Raw genomic sequence first — 13,556 nt, forward strand, 5'->3', positions numbered from 1 at the left:
TCTGGAGGAGAAAACATTCCAATTATTTGTAATAAACCAGTAATGAAACCTGGAACGTTTGCAGAAACAATTTAAGGTCTGTAAATTAATTTAAACCCATAAAAGGGGTTATAAACTTGTGCTAAAAATTTTTATGATTACAATGTCGAATCATGTCCAAATTATGTTAACACAATTCCTCCGACAGTCAAGGCAGACGTGATGCATGGACTCGTTTCCACGGCATGAAATCACAGAGCTTTAAAATCTTCACGTAGTCACTCACGTGACTCTGAAGTAAAATAGTAAGATAAACGAGAACTTACCAGTCTGAAGTTTGATCTGTATTTTATGAGGAGTTACGATGAGGGATTATGTGCCCTCCGCTCCCACCCTGATCATATACTTAACTGGTACCTCTTCTCTAATCTTACTATGTTTAGTCATTACAGTTATCTGTGATTTCACACCGCTGCTTTGAAGAATGACACGCATGCGTCCTGGCGGGCTTCTTCACGTAATCCCTTATCGTAACTCCTCATAAATTACAGATCAAACTTCAAACTGGTAAGTTCTCGTTTAATCTTACTATTATATTGCAATGCTAGTGCGCGCTGTTTTTAGTGCCTACATTTGAGGTATTCTGATGAAGATTTCTCAAAGTATCTCCCTATACAAAATAACATTAGCAGTCTTAAGAACTTTTCAGCAGGCACTTTTCATTTAATTGTGCCCATCCTTCAATGCAACTCATTCAAAACTGAAAAGATTAACTCAAAAGATTACAGATTTTTAAGAAGGAAGTATGTTTGGTACGATGGTTCAATGGTTCCTTCATTATCACATGTACCAAGGTACAGTGAAATTCTTTTGTTGCATACAGATCAGAAGATTATTGTCAGACATTAGTATAATAAGTACATTATACATAGAAACAGCCCACTGAGTATATATGCAATAAATAGACACAAAATGCTGGAGTAACTCAGTGGGACAGGCAGCATCTCTGGAGAAAATAGGTAACGTTTCGGATCGAGACCCTTCTTCAGGCTGAGAGCTGACGATGGTCGCCAGGTCCATCTTCCCGCTTCGTGCCTCGAGGGTGCCTCCCGTAGCCGACCTTGAGGGCGGAAGGAGGGTCCTTCTTACCGGCCCATTCACCAAATAGTGAAAGGCTTGGAGAGATTGGACGTGGAGAGGATGTTTCCGTTAGTGGGAGAGTCCAGGACCAGAGGTCATACGGATGTTCCTTTAGGAAGGAGATGAGGAGGAACGTCTTTAGTCAGAGGGTGGTGAATCTGTGGGAATTCTTTGCCACAGAAGGCTGTGGAGGCCGTCAATGGATATGTTTAAGGCAGAGATAAATAGATTCTTGATTAGTACGGGTGTCAGAGGTAATGGGGAGTAGGCAGAAGAATGGGGTTAAGCGGGGAAGATAGATCAGCCATGATTGAATGGCGGAGCAGACTCGTTGGGCCGAATGGCCTAATTATGACCTTCTGACCAAGATCAGCCACCATTGCTGACTGCTTCCACCTCTTGTTCCCGGTCTTTGGGGGCGAGCGGGGGCCGGGCTCTGCTGCTTCCCTCTCCCTGACAATGTCGTCCAATCCATGTGATGGATCGCGACACCTTCGTCTGGAGAGCTGAGAGTGAACATGCCTGTGATCTGGTCTACGTGCAACTTAACTGTCTTCTCTGTTCGGGGGGGGCAACTAGAAATGTTCAATAATGCCTGCTTTGCCAGTGATGTACACATTCAGCTTGGGTTATTTCTCAGAGAAACCTTCCAGTATCCTGACATTCATTTGCCTAAATAATCAGAGCCAAAGTGCCACTGTGTTGCCCCTTGCTTATTTAGTTTAGGTCAGTTTATTTTAGTTTAGAGATACAACGCGGTAACAGGCCCTTCGGCCCACCGCATCCGGGCCGGCTCGCACATTAACATTATTCGACACACACCAGGGACAATTTACAATTATACCAAGCCAATTAACCTGCAAGTTCTGTACGTATTTGGAGTGTCGGAGGATACTGGAACTCCTGGAGAAAACCCTCGCAGGTCACGGCGAGAACGTACAAACTCCGTACAGACAAGCAGCTGTAGTCAGGATCGAACCCGGGTCTCTGGTGCTGTAAGGCAGCAACTCTACCGCTGCGCCACCGTGCCTCTGAGATTTAAATCTTGAGCGCCTTAATGCCTTTGAGCTTTCTAATGAGGAAAAAAAGCACCAATAGCCTATTCAACCCACAAAATGACCACAACAACCGCTGAATTAATCAACTGTATTAATTTGATTCTCGAATTTAATTAATCCTCCAATTTAATTAATCGTTTCCAATTGTAGACATTTGAGGAGGTTCTCAAAATTCGGGTGGTTATTTGGAGCCCAAGGGCAGTGATAGCTTTTAAACTTAATGAAGGTACATTTTTAATATATAATAACAAACTAATTTCTGCAACTCATGCAGTTTGGAAATGATTCAAAGGATATTTTGAATTATTTTCAGTAATTTAAAGATGGATTGCACGGTGATTAAAATGCTTCGATCTTACGATTAAAGCTATTTTGTCTTTATTAATTACATCGCACCAAGTTATTATCATTAAATGGATCAAGAAACACATAGCAATCAACATTAAAAAGTAATGGTTTTACGACGTTGCATGTTCACTGTCTCCTAGCAGAAGTATGTTTTGGCAACATGGATATGTCGGGGTAAATCAAAGTACAGTACTTCCAAAAACGGGAGTAATTTCTGTGCTAATTTAATAATAATAATAATAATAAATTTTATTTATGGGCGCCTTTCAAGAGTCTCAAGGACACCTTACAAAAATTTAACAGGTAGAGGAAAAACATGTAAGGGGAATGAAATAAATAGTAGAGACATGACTAGTACACAAAGTAAAGACAGAATTCAATACAAAACACAATATGAGGCAATTAATGCACAGATGAAAAGGGAGGGGGACGTGGGGCTAAGGATAGGCAGAGGTGAAGAGATGGGTCTTGAGGCGGGACTGGAAGATGGTGAGGGACACTGAATTGCGGATCAGTTGGGGGGGGGGAGTTCCAGAGCCTGGGAGCTGCCCTGGAGAAGGCTCTGTCCCCAAAACTGCGGAGGTTGGACTAGTGGATGGAGAGGAGACCGGCTGATATGGATCTGAGGGACCGTGAGGGTTGATAGGGGGAGAGGAGGTCAGTGAGATATGGGGGGGGCCAGATGGTGGAGGGCTTTGTAGGTGAGGATCAGGATTTTGTAGTTGATCCGGTGGGAGATGGGAAGCCAGTGAAGTTGTTTGAGGACTGGAGTGATGTGATGTCCACAAGTGATGTCCACAAGTTATAAAAATAGCCCCGTGTACCTACGGCTGGCTATTACCGTAAGTAACTACCGAGTTTGAATCAAAGGGAAAACTCGGGAGAATTCATGAGTAACTCAGGAAAGTGGGACAGGAGCTTTGTTCATTTTCAAACTTAGGTCATCACCTAGGTCATTGCATCTTGAGTAATCCCTTGATCTTCTACCGCTTTAGAAATTGTTCTTTTAAAGGTTTGTGTCTGGAAGAAGCAGCCCCTTGTTCCACTACGAAAGAGCCGAGAAGAAGATTTCATCGGGCAAAAGAAAACACACACCTCAAGACTCAGGGACAGTTTTTCCCCCAGCTGTTATTAGGTAACTGAACCATCCTACCACAACCGGAGAGCAGTCCTAAACTACTATCTACCTCATCGGGGACACTCGGACTATCTTTGATCGGACTTTACTGGCTTTACCTTGCATTAAACATTTTCCCCTGACCATGTAAGGGGTACAAAACAAATCTTTTCACTGTACCTCAGTACATATGACAATAATAACCCTAAAGCTAAAGACGCTGGAATCTTGCTCCGAATACAAAGCACTTGAGTAACTCAGTGGATCTAGTTTAGTTTAGAGGTACAGTATGGAAACAGGCCGTTCGGCCCACCAAGTCCGCGCCAACCAGCGATCATCCTTTACACTAACACTATCCTACGCTCTAAGGACAATCTACAATTCTTACAGAACCCAATTAACCTACAAATCAGTACGTCTTTGGAGGGAACCAGAGCATCCGGGGAAAACCCGCATTGTCACGGGGAGAACGTACAAACTCAGTACAGATAGCACCCATAGTCAAGATTGAACTCAGTCCTCTGGTGCTGTAAGGCAGTAACTCTACCACTGTGCCACCGAGCCGCCCCAAGGCAGGGTCAGGCAGCATCTGTGGGGGACATGGATAGATGACGTTTCGGGTTGGAACCTGGGCCTCAGATCCACTCTCCTGCATAACCCTCACCATCCCCCAATACCTCAAAAATCATGTGCAGGCAAAGAAGATTAGTTTAACCTGGCAACATGTTCGGCACGGACATTGTGGTCCAAAGGGCCTGTTCCTTTGCTGTACGTTCTATGTTCTATGTTCTATCAGCCTATCTTTAGTCAGAGGGTGGTGAATCTGTGGAATTCTTTGTGACAGATGGCTGTGGTGGTGAAGTTAGTGGATATTTTTAAGGCAGAGATAGATAGATCGTTGATTAGTGCAGATGTCAGAGGTTATGGGGCAAAGGCAGGAGAATGGGGTTAGGAGGGAGAGATAGATCAGCCATGATTGAATGGCAGAGTAGACTTGATGAGCCGAATGGCCTAATTCTACTCCTATCCCTTATTTTCCTGTGTGACTCGTTGACCCTGACTCTGGCCATCAAACCAGTGAAGCTGCATCCTATGTAGAGGTGGCATCCATGAAACAGGAAGACCGAACATTCACACACCGTATTCCAGGTGTGGTCTCACCAATGCTCTGTACAGATGCTGTGTTACCGCGTGCAGTGACACATTTAATTTTCCATTGATTAGCTCGGAGCAAAATACAGAAAAATAATTTGCATGAGATAGGAATCATCAGAGCGCAAGTGAGAAATCTAGTTCGAAAACGAACTAATGAGTTTCAAAGAGACTTCTGAATGGAGCAGATGAGGAATTATAACGGTCATTACGATACAATACGATACAATAGAACTACTGAAGTAATTCATTTAATGAGCTCTATCTTATTCACGACTCCTGGTTTTCTCATGCAGTCTATCAAATATTTTAACAATTAGTCCAAGTTCCTTTCCTGCAATCCCGTTTACATTTACCTGATCCCACTGCCGAGCCACAGCGCGTGAAGCGGAGATTTTTGCTGGGTTTTAATGAATTATTCAACGTGCAGAAGGAGCAGACACCACCCCAACAGCATTTTTACTTTGAGCTGTTTTTTATGTCATTAACTTTGACTCTTCCAACAGCACGTTACATTGCCAAGGCCATTTATTTAATAAATTCAGAGGGAATGTGCCACAATTCCTATGGCTACTTGCTCCTCAGGGCATTTCGCAATTTCGAGTCCCTTTTTATTCAATTAATTTTGATAAAAATGAGGTCTAATCTCGATGGCATTTCACGCGTTTCGTGCAGCTTTATTTAATGAATTAATTTGCGGGCAGTAGAATGCACTCTTGATTGTATTTTAGCATTTTGCCTGTTTGTTGGATGGCGTTAACTCAGCCCCTCTCTGGGCCGACAGGTCTATATTGCAGTTATGTTATAATTCATTCATTATTTCACCAGAGGTATGGACTGTTCCTGTTGCCATTTTTTTTTTTAAATTTTAAAATAAATTGGGCATAAAGCCATTGCATTAAATAACTGATGCGTATGTATAGATAATACAATTCTGTTTGTCTGTTGAACTGATGAATACAGAAGATTATACTGAATTAGTAAAATTGGGGAATTGCAATGGATTAAGCAGCTGAAGGGCCTGTCCCTCCAGCATGCGACTAGCGCGACCTAACGTGGTCCGAAGCCGTATGGAGTTGTGCGGGGCTGGTCCCGACATCGCGCGGGGCTCCGAAAAATTGACACTGTCCAAATTCAGTCGGCCCGCCGCCTGCCCAGCTGATTGGTGAGTATAATGTCGGGACTAGCCCCGCACAACTCCAGACGGCTCTGCAGTTCGAATTATGACCGGCCTCACGAGGCCGTACGCCTCAAGCCACCACTTTGGTCGCGCTAGATGCATGCAATCGCATGCTGGTGGGACAGGCCCTTAATACTACGTTTATTGTCCAAGCCAGTCAAGGAGTTATTTTAGTAACCAGTCTGACTGTCCCCGATTACAATTTATCTGTTTGCTTTGTTGTCACCTTCTCCCAGTTAACAATGATCAATTCTATATTTTCCTTGAACCAAATCTCGTTTGAAGTCTCGTTTTCACCCTTTACCCTTCCTTACCTCTGTGTCTCCCTCTCCCCTGATTCAGTCTGAAGAAGGGTCTCGATCCGAAACGTCACCCATTCTTTCTACCCAGAGATGCAGCCTGTTACTGAGTTACTCCAGTATTTTGTGTCTATCTTCCGTGTAAACCAGCACCTGCAGTTCCTTCCTACACAGTTAATTTAGTCGGATTTGTCGCCAAACCCAACCATCAAATGGTTAATCAACAACTCTTTGCTTTCTCTCCCAACCCAATTTTGGGAATAGGCTAAATGATCTATATCTGGTACTCCACCATAATAACTCCACTCCACCACTGCATTCGATGACTTCCCTGGTCACTATCCCATTGCATAATGTAGTAAATTTGAAGTGGAGTAGGTTTATGCTTTTGATTATTTAATGATTTTGCTGGCATTTCCACACAGACTTCCCAACAAGTTTTGGAACTCCCACACAACATGGAAGTTTCCAACTAACTACCTACATTCTGCTGGTATTGGTTGCACTTCACATTGAGACTGAATGACCTTCATGCTGGAACAGAGCTTGATTGCGATCTGCAGAGCTTATTCTGGGTAGTCTATCCTCAACCTTTCATCAATAGGAAACTGGAGCACCCAGAGAAAACCCAATGTGGTCAAAGGGAGACCATGCAAACGCAAACCCAATACAGACAGCACCCTTAGTCAGGATCGAACCCGGGTCTCTGGTGCTGTGAGGCAGCAACTCTACAGTTGTGCCGCCCTACAATCCATTATCTCCTTTGCTATGTATCCCCTCCTGCAGTCCAGAATACCTCACATTTTTCCTCTTTGCTTTTTTTCTCCCCACCCTCTGCTCTCGCCCTGTGTCTTTAAGCTTATTCATCCCAAACAAGCAAATAATAATTCTCGTGAAACGCCATTGGTCTGAAACATTGTTTCCTTCTCCAGAGATACACCCTGACCACATGAGTGTTTTCAGCATTTGCTATTTTCATTGAGAGTTTCCTCCATTCTCAACGTTTTGCTTCTCCAATATAAGTTTGTAAGTTAAAAAATCATAGGAGCATAAGGGCTTTACAGCGGCGCAGCGGAAGAGTTGTTGCCTTACAGCGCCAGAGACCCGGCTTTGATCCGGACTACGGGTGCTGTCTGTACGGAGTTTGTACGTTCTCCCCGTTACCTGCGGGGGTTTTCTCCGGGTGCTCTGGTTTCCTTCCACAATCCAAAGACGTACAGGTTTGTAGGCATGGTAAAAAAACATTCTAACTTGTCCCTAGTGTGTGTAGTATAGTGTTAGTGTGTGGGGATCGCTGGTCAGTGCGGACTCGGTGGGCCGAAGGGCCTCAAGTACTTTGTGCTTGGCACGAGATTCCAGCGTCTTTAGGTTTGTTTATTATTGTCACGTGCGCTGAGGTACAGCGAAAAGCTTCGTTTTTGTACGCTATCCAAACAGATCAAATATATCATACGTGGGCACAATCAGTTGAAACTCATGTACAATAAATAGAGCAAAGGGGAAGACAGAGAGTGCAGAATATAGTTTCCAGCATTGCAGCACATCAATTCCATAGACATCTGCTGTTCCTTGTGTCACCATTACCCAACACTGCCCTTTTTCAGCTCACTGGCTGCTGAAATCCTCAGTCGTGCTTTAATTATCTCTGGATCGAAGCATTGCAATCCATCACTCGCTTGCCTCCCTAGTTCTACCTGAACTTGAGGTGGCTAAAATCTTTGGTGGCTGCATCCCAACTTGCTCCCATGCCCACTGGCCTACATTATCCTTAATGTTGTCAATCTGGTTTTCAAATTCCCCATTGCCTCATCCCTCTATCTCTTGAATCTCCTTCAGACCTTTACCCGCTAATATCTGCACTCCCCCAGTTCTAAACTCTTGATCATTCTTTATCATCTCCACAAGCTGTTAGCTGCCAATGTCCTAAGCTCCAGAAATCCTTCCTCACCTTCTAAGAGCCTATCGTGGTGAAGCTGTGGAATTCTTTGCCACAGAAGGCCGGGAAAGCCAAGTCAGTGACCATTTTTAAGGCAAAGATAGATACTCTCATGATTAGTATGGGTGGCAGAGGTTATGGGGAAAAAAGCAGGAGAATGGGGTTAGGAGGGAGAGATAGATGAAAAAATTAAGTTTGGAGGGAGAGGTAGATCAGCCATGATTGAATGGCGGAGTAGGCTTGGACCGAATGGCCTAATTCTGCACCTATCACCTATGACCTTATTACCTCACTTTCTTCCTTTAAGTCACTTCTTAAAACAGCGTTCCAGATAGTCTTTTGCTTTGTCAGCCCTAATGTGAAATTTAGTTAGACATTTGATACAATAAACATGATACATAAATGGAACCTGTTTCTATTGTTCCCAATGGAAGAATTCTAGTCCAAAGATATATTAAAATTCAGAGAAAATATTATATGCGCAGAGAAAGGACACAAGCAAATGTTGTAAATATAATTACTGTGGCAAATGCGCTGAATGTTCTTGTGAAACTCATATAGGGCAAACAAACTGGACTGCCAGTAGAGTCATAGAGTAATACAGCGTGGAAACAGGCCCTTCAGCCCAACTTGCCCACAGTGGCCAACATGTCCCAGCTACACTAGTCCAACCTGCCTGCTCTTGGTCCATATCCCTCCAAACTTGTTCCATCCATGTACCTGTCTAACTGTTTCTTAAACTTTGGGATAGTCCCAGCCTCAACTACCTCCTTTGGCAGCTTGTTTCATACACCCACCACCCTTTGTGTGAATATGAACCTTTCTCTGTCTATAGGTACACCTAGTGCAGCGGTAGAGTTGCTGCCTGACAGCGCCAGAGACCCGGGTTTGATTCTGACTACGGGTGCTGTCTGTACGTTCCCCCTGTGACTGTGTGGGTTTTCTCCGGGTGCTCCGGTTTCCTCCCACACTCCAAAGACGTGCAGATTTGTAGGTTAATTGGCTTCGGTAAAATTGCAAATTGCCCCTTGTGTGTGGATAGAACAAGTGTACGGGGTGATTGCTGGTCGGCGCGGACTCGGTGGGCCGAAGTGCCTGTTTCCACGCTGTATCTCTAAACTAAACTAAGTCCTTGATTGTCCATTCAACCCCTCCCCCAATTGCAGAACGATCATGACCCTGATCTATTCACCATCATTTATTCACATTAAAAGCCCACAGCACAAATCTCACTCGCATGTTTTAAATGAATTCTTGCTTATTTTAAAGAAAGTGTTAATTTTTATGTATTATCACTATTTATGATTATCGGCAAACCTGGTCGTTACGTTCACTCACCCTTCACGTTGCGTTTGGATCCAGTGGCCTGGAATTTGCCACAGTGACAAGGAAACAATCTGTGTTCACCATTAATACTGATGTGACAATCTTGAAGTTGCTGTCAGAGTGCTGTCTCTGCAAGCTGCACTCCTTGCAACTCAGATGCCAAGTCAATGGATATTTTTAAAGCAGAGATAGATAGATTCTTAATTAGTACACATGTCCGGGGTTATGGGGAGAGGGCAGGAGAATGGTGTTCAGAGGGAAAGATAGATCAGCCCACGATTGAATGGTGGGGTTGACGATGGGCCGAATGGCCTAATTCTGCTCGTATAACTAATTAATTTACGTACCAGCAATCACACTGTAAATTTCTCTCTTGCAATCAGTGCTGTTGATTTGTTAAAGTTTAGCCCATAAACTCTGAATTAGGCACTGAAAGCACTGTAAAATATTTTCTAATGGCGGGCATATTCTGGGACGCAGCCCAGAGCATCACACAAACCAATCTCCCTTCTATTGATTCCATTTATACCTCTCGCTGTCTCGGCAAGGCCAGCAGCATAATCAAGGACGAGTCGTACCCTTGCCACTCCCTCTTCTCCCCTCTACCATCAGGCTAAAGGTATAAAAGTATGAAAACGCACGCCTCCAGATTTAGGGACAGTTTCTTCCTAGCTGTTATCAGGCAACTGAATCATCCTACCACAACTAGAAAGCAGTGCTGAATTACTATCTACCTCATTGATGACCCTCGGACTATCCTTGATCTGACGTCTGAAGAAGAGTCACGACTTGAAACTTCACCAATTCCTTCTCTCCGGAGATGCTGCCGGTCCCACTGAGTTACTCCAGCTTTTTGTGTCTATCTTGATCGGACGCTGCTGGCTTTACCTTGCACTAACCGTTTTCCCCTTATCATGTATCTATCTATGCACTGTAAATGACTCGATTGTAATCATGTACTGTCTTTCTGCTGACTGGTAAGCACGCAACAAAAGCTTTTCACTGTACCTCGGTACACGTGACAATAAACTAAACTGAATCATTTTGTTCAACAGATTATTTTGTTTGCCTTTACAGCATAGGCACATAAAAAACCTAGGGGCTAAAGCTACAAACGTCCCCTGGTTCCTATGTTTTCCCGCGACACTTGCGGCTTATTGAAAGAAAAAGCACAAAGCTGTCACATCAGTTACGCAAGTGCCGCTGTGCACAAGCCAACAACCAAGCTAACTTGGGAAGACAGGTATCAATAAGTGCCTCAGGGATTAACGAGACTTCACTGTTAAAAACATTCCTATAATTATTGCAAGGATGGGAAGCAAAATTATTTTCGGTAGCTCCTAATTTAGCAGCATTAAAACTTGCTGGGCAGATTGCCCTGTATTTTAAAATATTAACACATATAAACACATTTTAAGGCAGAGAAAGATAGATTCTTGATCAGTACAGGTGTCAGATGTTAAGGGGAGAAGGCAAGAGAATGGGGTTAGGAGGGAGATAGATTAACCATGATTGGCGGAGTAGACTTGATGGGCCGAATGGCCAAGTTCTACTCCTATTCCTTATGACCCTTTGACCTTATAACATGAATTGGAATGCTTTAGTCATTTTGTGGTCTTTAGAGTAGATGTAAATTGGAAAACTATGCTCTTTGGGGAAAAGTGAACCTGTTCCAAAGAATCAATCCATAGGAGAGATTTATTTAGAGAATATTATGATTTTTTCCCCGAACAGTTTTAAGGGCACAAAGTAAATGGTACCATTTTTCAAACATTCAACCATGCTCTAAAAATAGTTTGCTCTGCATATTTTATCTATCGTGCAATATGGTTAGTTTTGATATTCTTTTCAAATTGAGCAGAATTATGTGAGCAGGTTGTCAAACACAGGAAAAAGGCTGTGTGGAGAAAAACACTGAAAGTGATTTTTGGCTCCAGCTGAAATGAAAGAATTCCGACTTTTGCGATCACCGATTTAGTACTGAGATCACTCCCAGGAACATAACAGTGTTTTAAGCCGCTGAGAACCAGACAGATTTCTATCTTCCTTATTTTTCAAGGTAATGGCCTGCATTGCATGCAAGTTTTATAAGTATTCTGCCCTGTTCTGCGGTGGAAATACTGTAGGGGAAATTCATTACTGCTGCTGCAGGAAGAAGGAACAGGAGAGACCATGTGTATCTTTTTAATTTCGATATATAGCATGGAAAAATCGCCCTTCGTCCACCGAGTCCACCCCAACCATTGATTACCCGTTCACACTAGTTCTATCTTATCCTTATTTTTTTTAACCACTCTCTGCACTCTTGGGGCAATTTACAGAGGCCAACCAACCTCCAAACCCGCATGTCTTTGGGATGTGGGAGGAAACCGGAGAACCCGGAGAAAACCCAGATGGTCATAGATAGATCGTGCAAACTCCACATAGACAGCACCCAAGGTCAGGGATCGAACCCGAGTCTCTGGCGCTGTGAGGCAGCAGCTTTACCAGCTGCACCACTGTGCTTTCTTACAATTTTCCTGTCAGGACATTAACTCTGGTAGATTTTAAAAAAATCTCTCCATTAAATTATTACTATTTCAGTCATTTAGAATATTTTTCCCGGATGGGAATGAAGTTGATATTGAAGCATAACCCACAGCTTTGGATGGAAGTGTTGCTCCAGCAATCTCCAAATAATTACCATTTGCCAGAAATGTCAGCTGATCTCTGCAGAGCAACCAAGATAATACCAGCCAATTATTGCTCGCAGAAGAACAGTAATAAAATGTTTCCAGTCGCAGTGAATGAATCTGTGAAGGACAATACACATGAACATTGGAGCATAAAGGGCCCACTTGGGCGTCATTTGCGCGTCATTTACACATCACGACGCACGAAACGCGCATGGTGCGTGGTGACATAGGCAGTGACACGCGGTCGCACACGGCGCCCCAGGAGTTTGGGATGTACAAAATCTTCGGGCATGACGCGCAAATGACGCCCAAGTGGGACAGGCCCTTAATAGGTCACTTGACTCTCCTGTCTCTACCACAATGTTCTCTCCATCTCCTTCTCCTGAAATAACTAAACGTTATCCCCTTTATCCTGTATCTGAACACTGTGGACGGCTTGATTGTAATTTTTGCTGACCGCGTAACACGCAACAATAAAGCTTTTGACTGTATCTTGGCACACGTGACAATAAACTAAACTATTACTTGTTATGTAGAATTTACAGTAGCGCTTTCCTCCCACACCCCAAAGACGTGCAGGTCTGTAGATCAATTTGCTTCTGTAAATTGTCCCTAGTGTGTAGGATAGAACTAGTGTTTAAGAAGGAACTGCAGATGCTGGAAAATCGAAGGTACACAAAAATGCTGGAGAAACTCAGCGGGTGCAGCAGCATCTATGGAGCGAAGGAAATAGGCAACGTTTCGGGCCGAAACCCTTTAGGCCCGAAACGTTGCCTATTTCCTTCGTTCCATAGATGCTGCTGCACCCGCTGAGTTTCTCCAGCATTTTTGTGTACGTAGGATAGAACTAGTGTATGGTTGGTCGCTGGTTGATCAGCCATGATCATATTGAATGGCGGTGCAGGCTCGAAGGGCCGAATGGCCTACTCCTGCACCTATTTTCTATGTTTCTATGTTTCTATACCGGAGGGCCAGTTTCCACACTGTATCTCTAAACTAAACTAAAACCTTTAACATGTCAATGCTTTGGCAATCTATAACAGTACAGGGATGCTTCTTCCAAAGATCTGCAAGTTGCAGATGAAGATCTGCTAGGCCCATCAATACAACCTACTTTAGCGCTCTAGAAGAAATGTATCTTAATTGCCGATCATATGAACTTCCCTTGTCTATCTCCAAGATAGACACAAAATGCTGGTGTCCCTCAGCAGGACAGGCAGCATCTCTGGAGAAAAGGAATAGGTGACGTTTCGGGTCAAGACCCTTCATCAGAATGTCTGAGACAGATGAGTCTGATGAAGGGTCTCGACCCAAAATGTCACCTATTTCTTTTCTCCAGAGATGCT

The 13,556-nt window shown here is 43.6% G+C and overlaps 1 protein-coding gene across 1 annotated transcript in view; it reads right to left on the reverse strand.

The window, feature by feature from the left end:
• Nucleotides 1–13,556, reverse strand: part of suclg2 (succinate-CoA ligase GDP-forming subunit beta) — a 266,723-nt gene that overhangs the window by 118,145 nt on the left and 135,022 nt on the right. The gene's annotated exons all lie outside the window — the stretch shown is intronic.

This window comes from Amblyraja radiata, chromosome 18, assembly GCF_010909765.2.
Source record: "Amblyraja radiata isolate CabotCenter1 chromosome 18, sAmbRad1.1.pri, whole genome shotgun sequence".
NCBI classification, from domain to species: Eukaryota; Metazoa; Chordata; class Chondrichthyes; order Rajiformes; family Rajidae; genus Amblyraja; species Amblyraja radiata.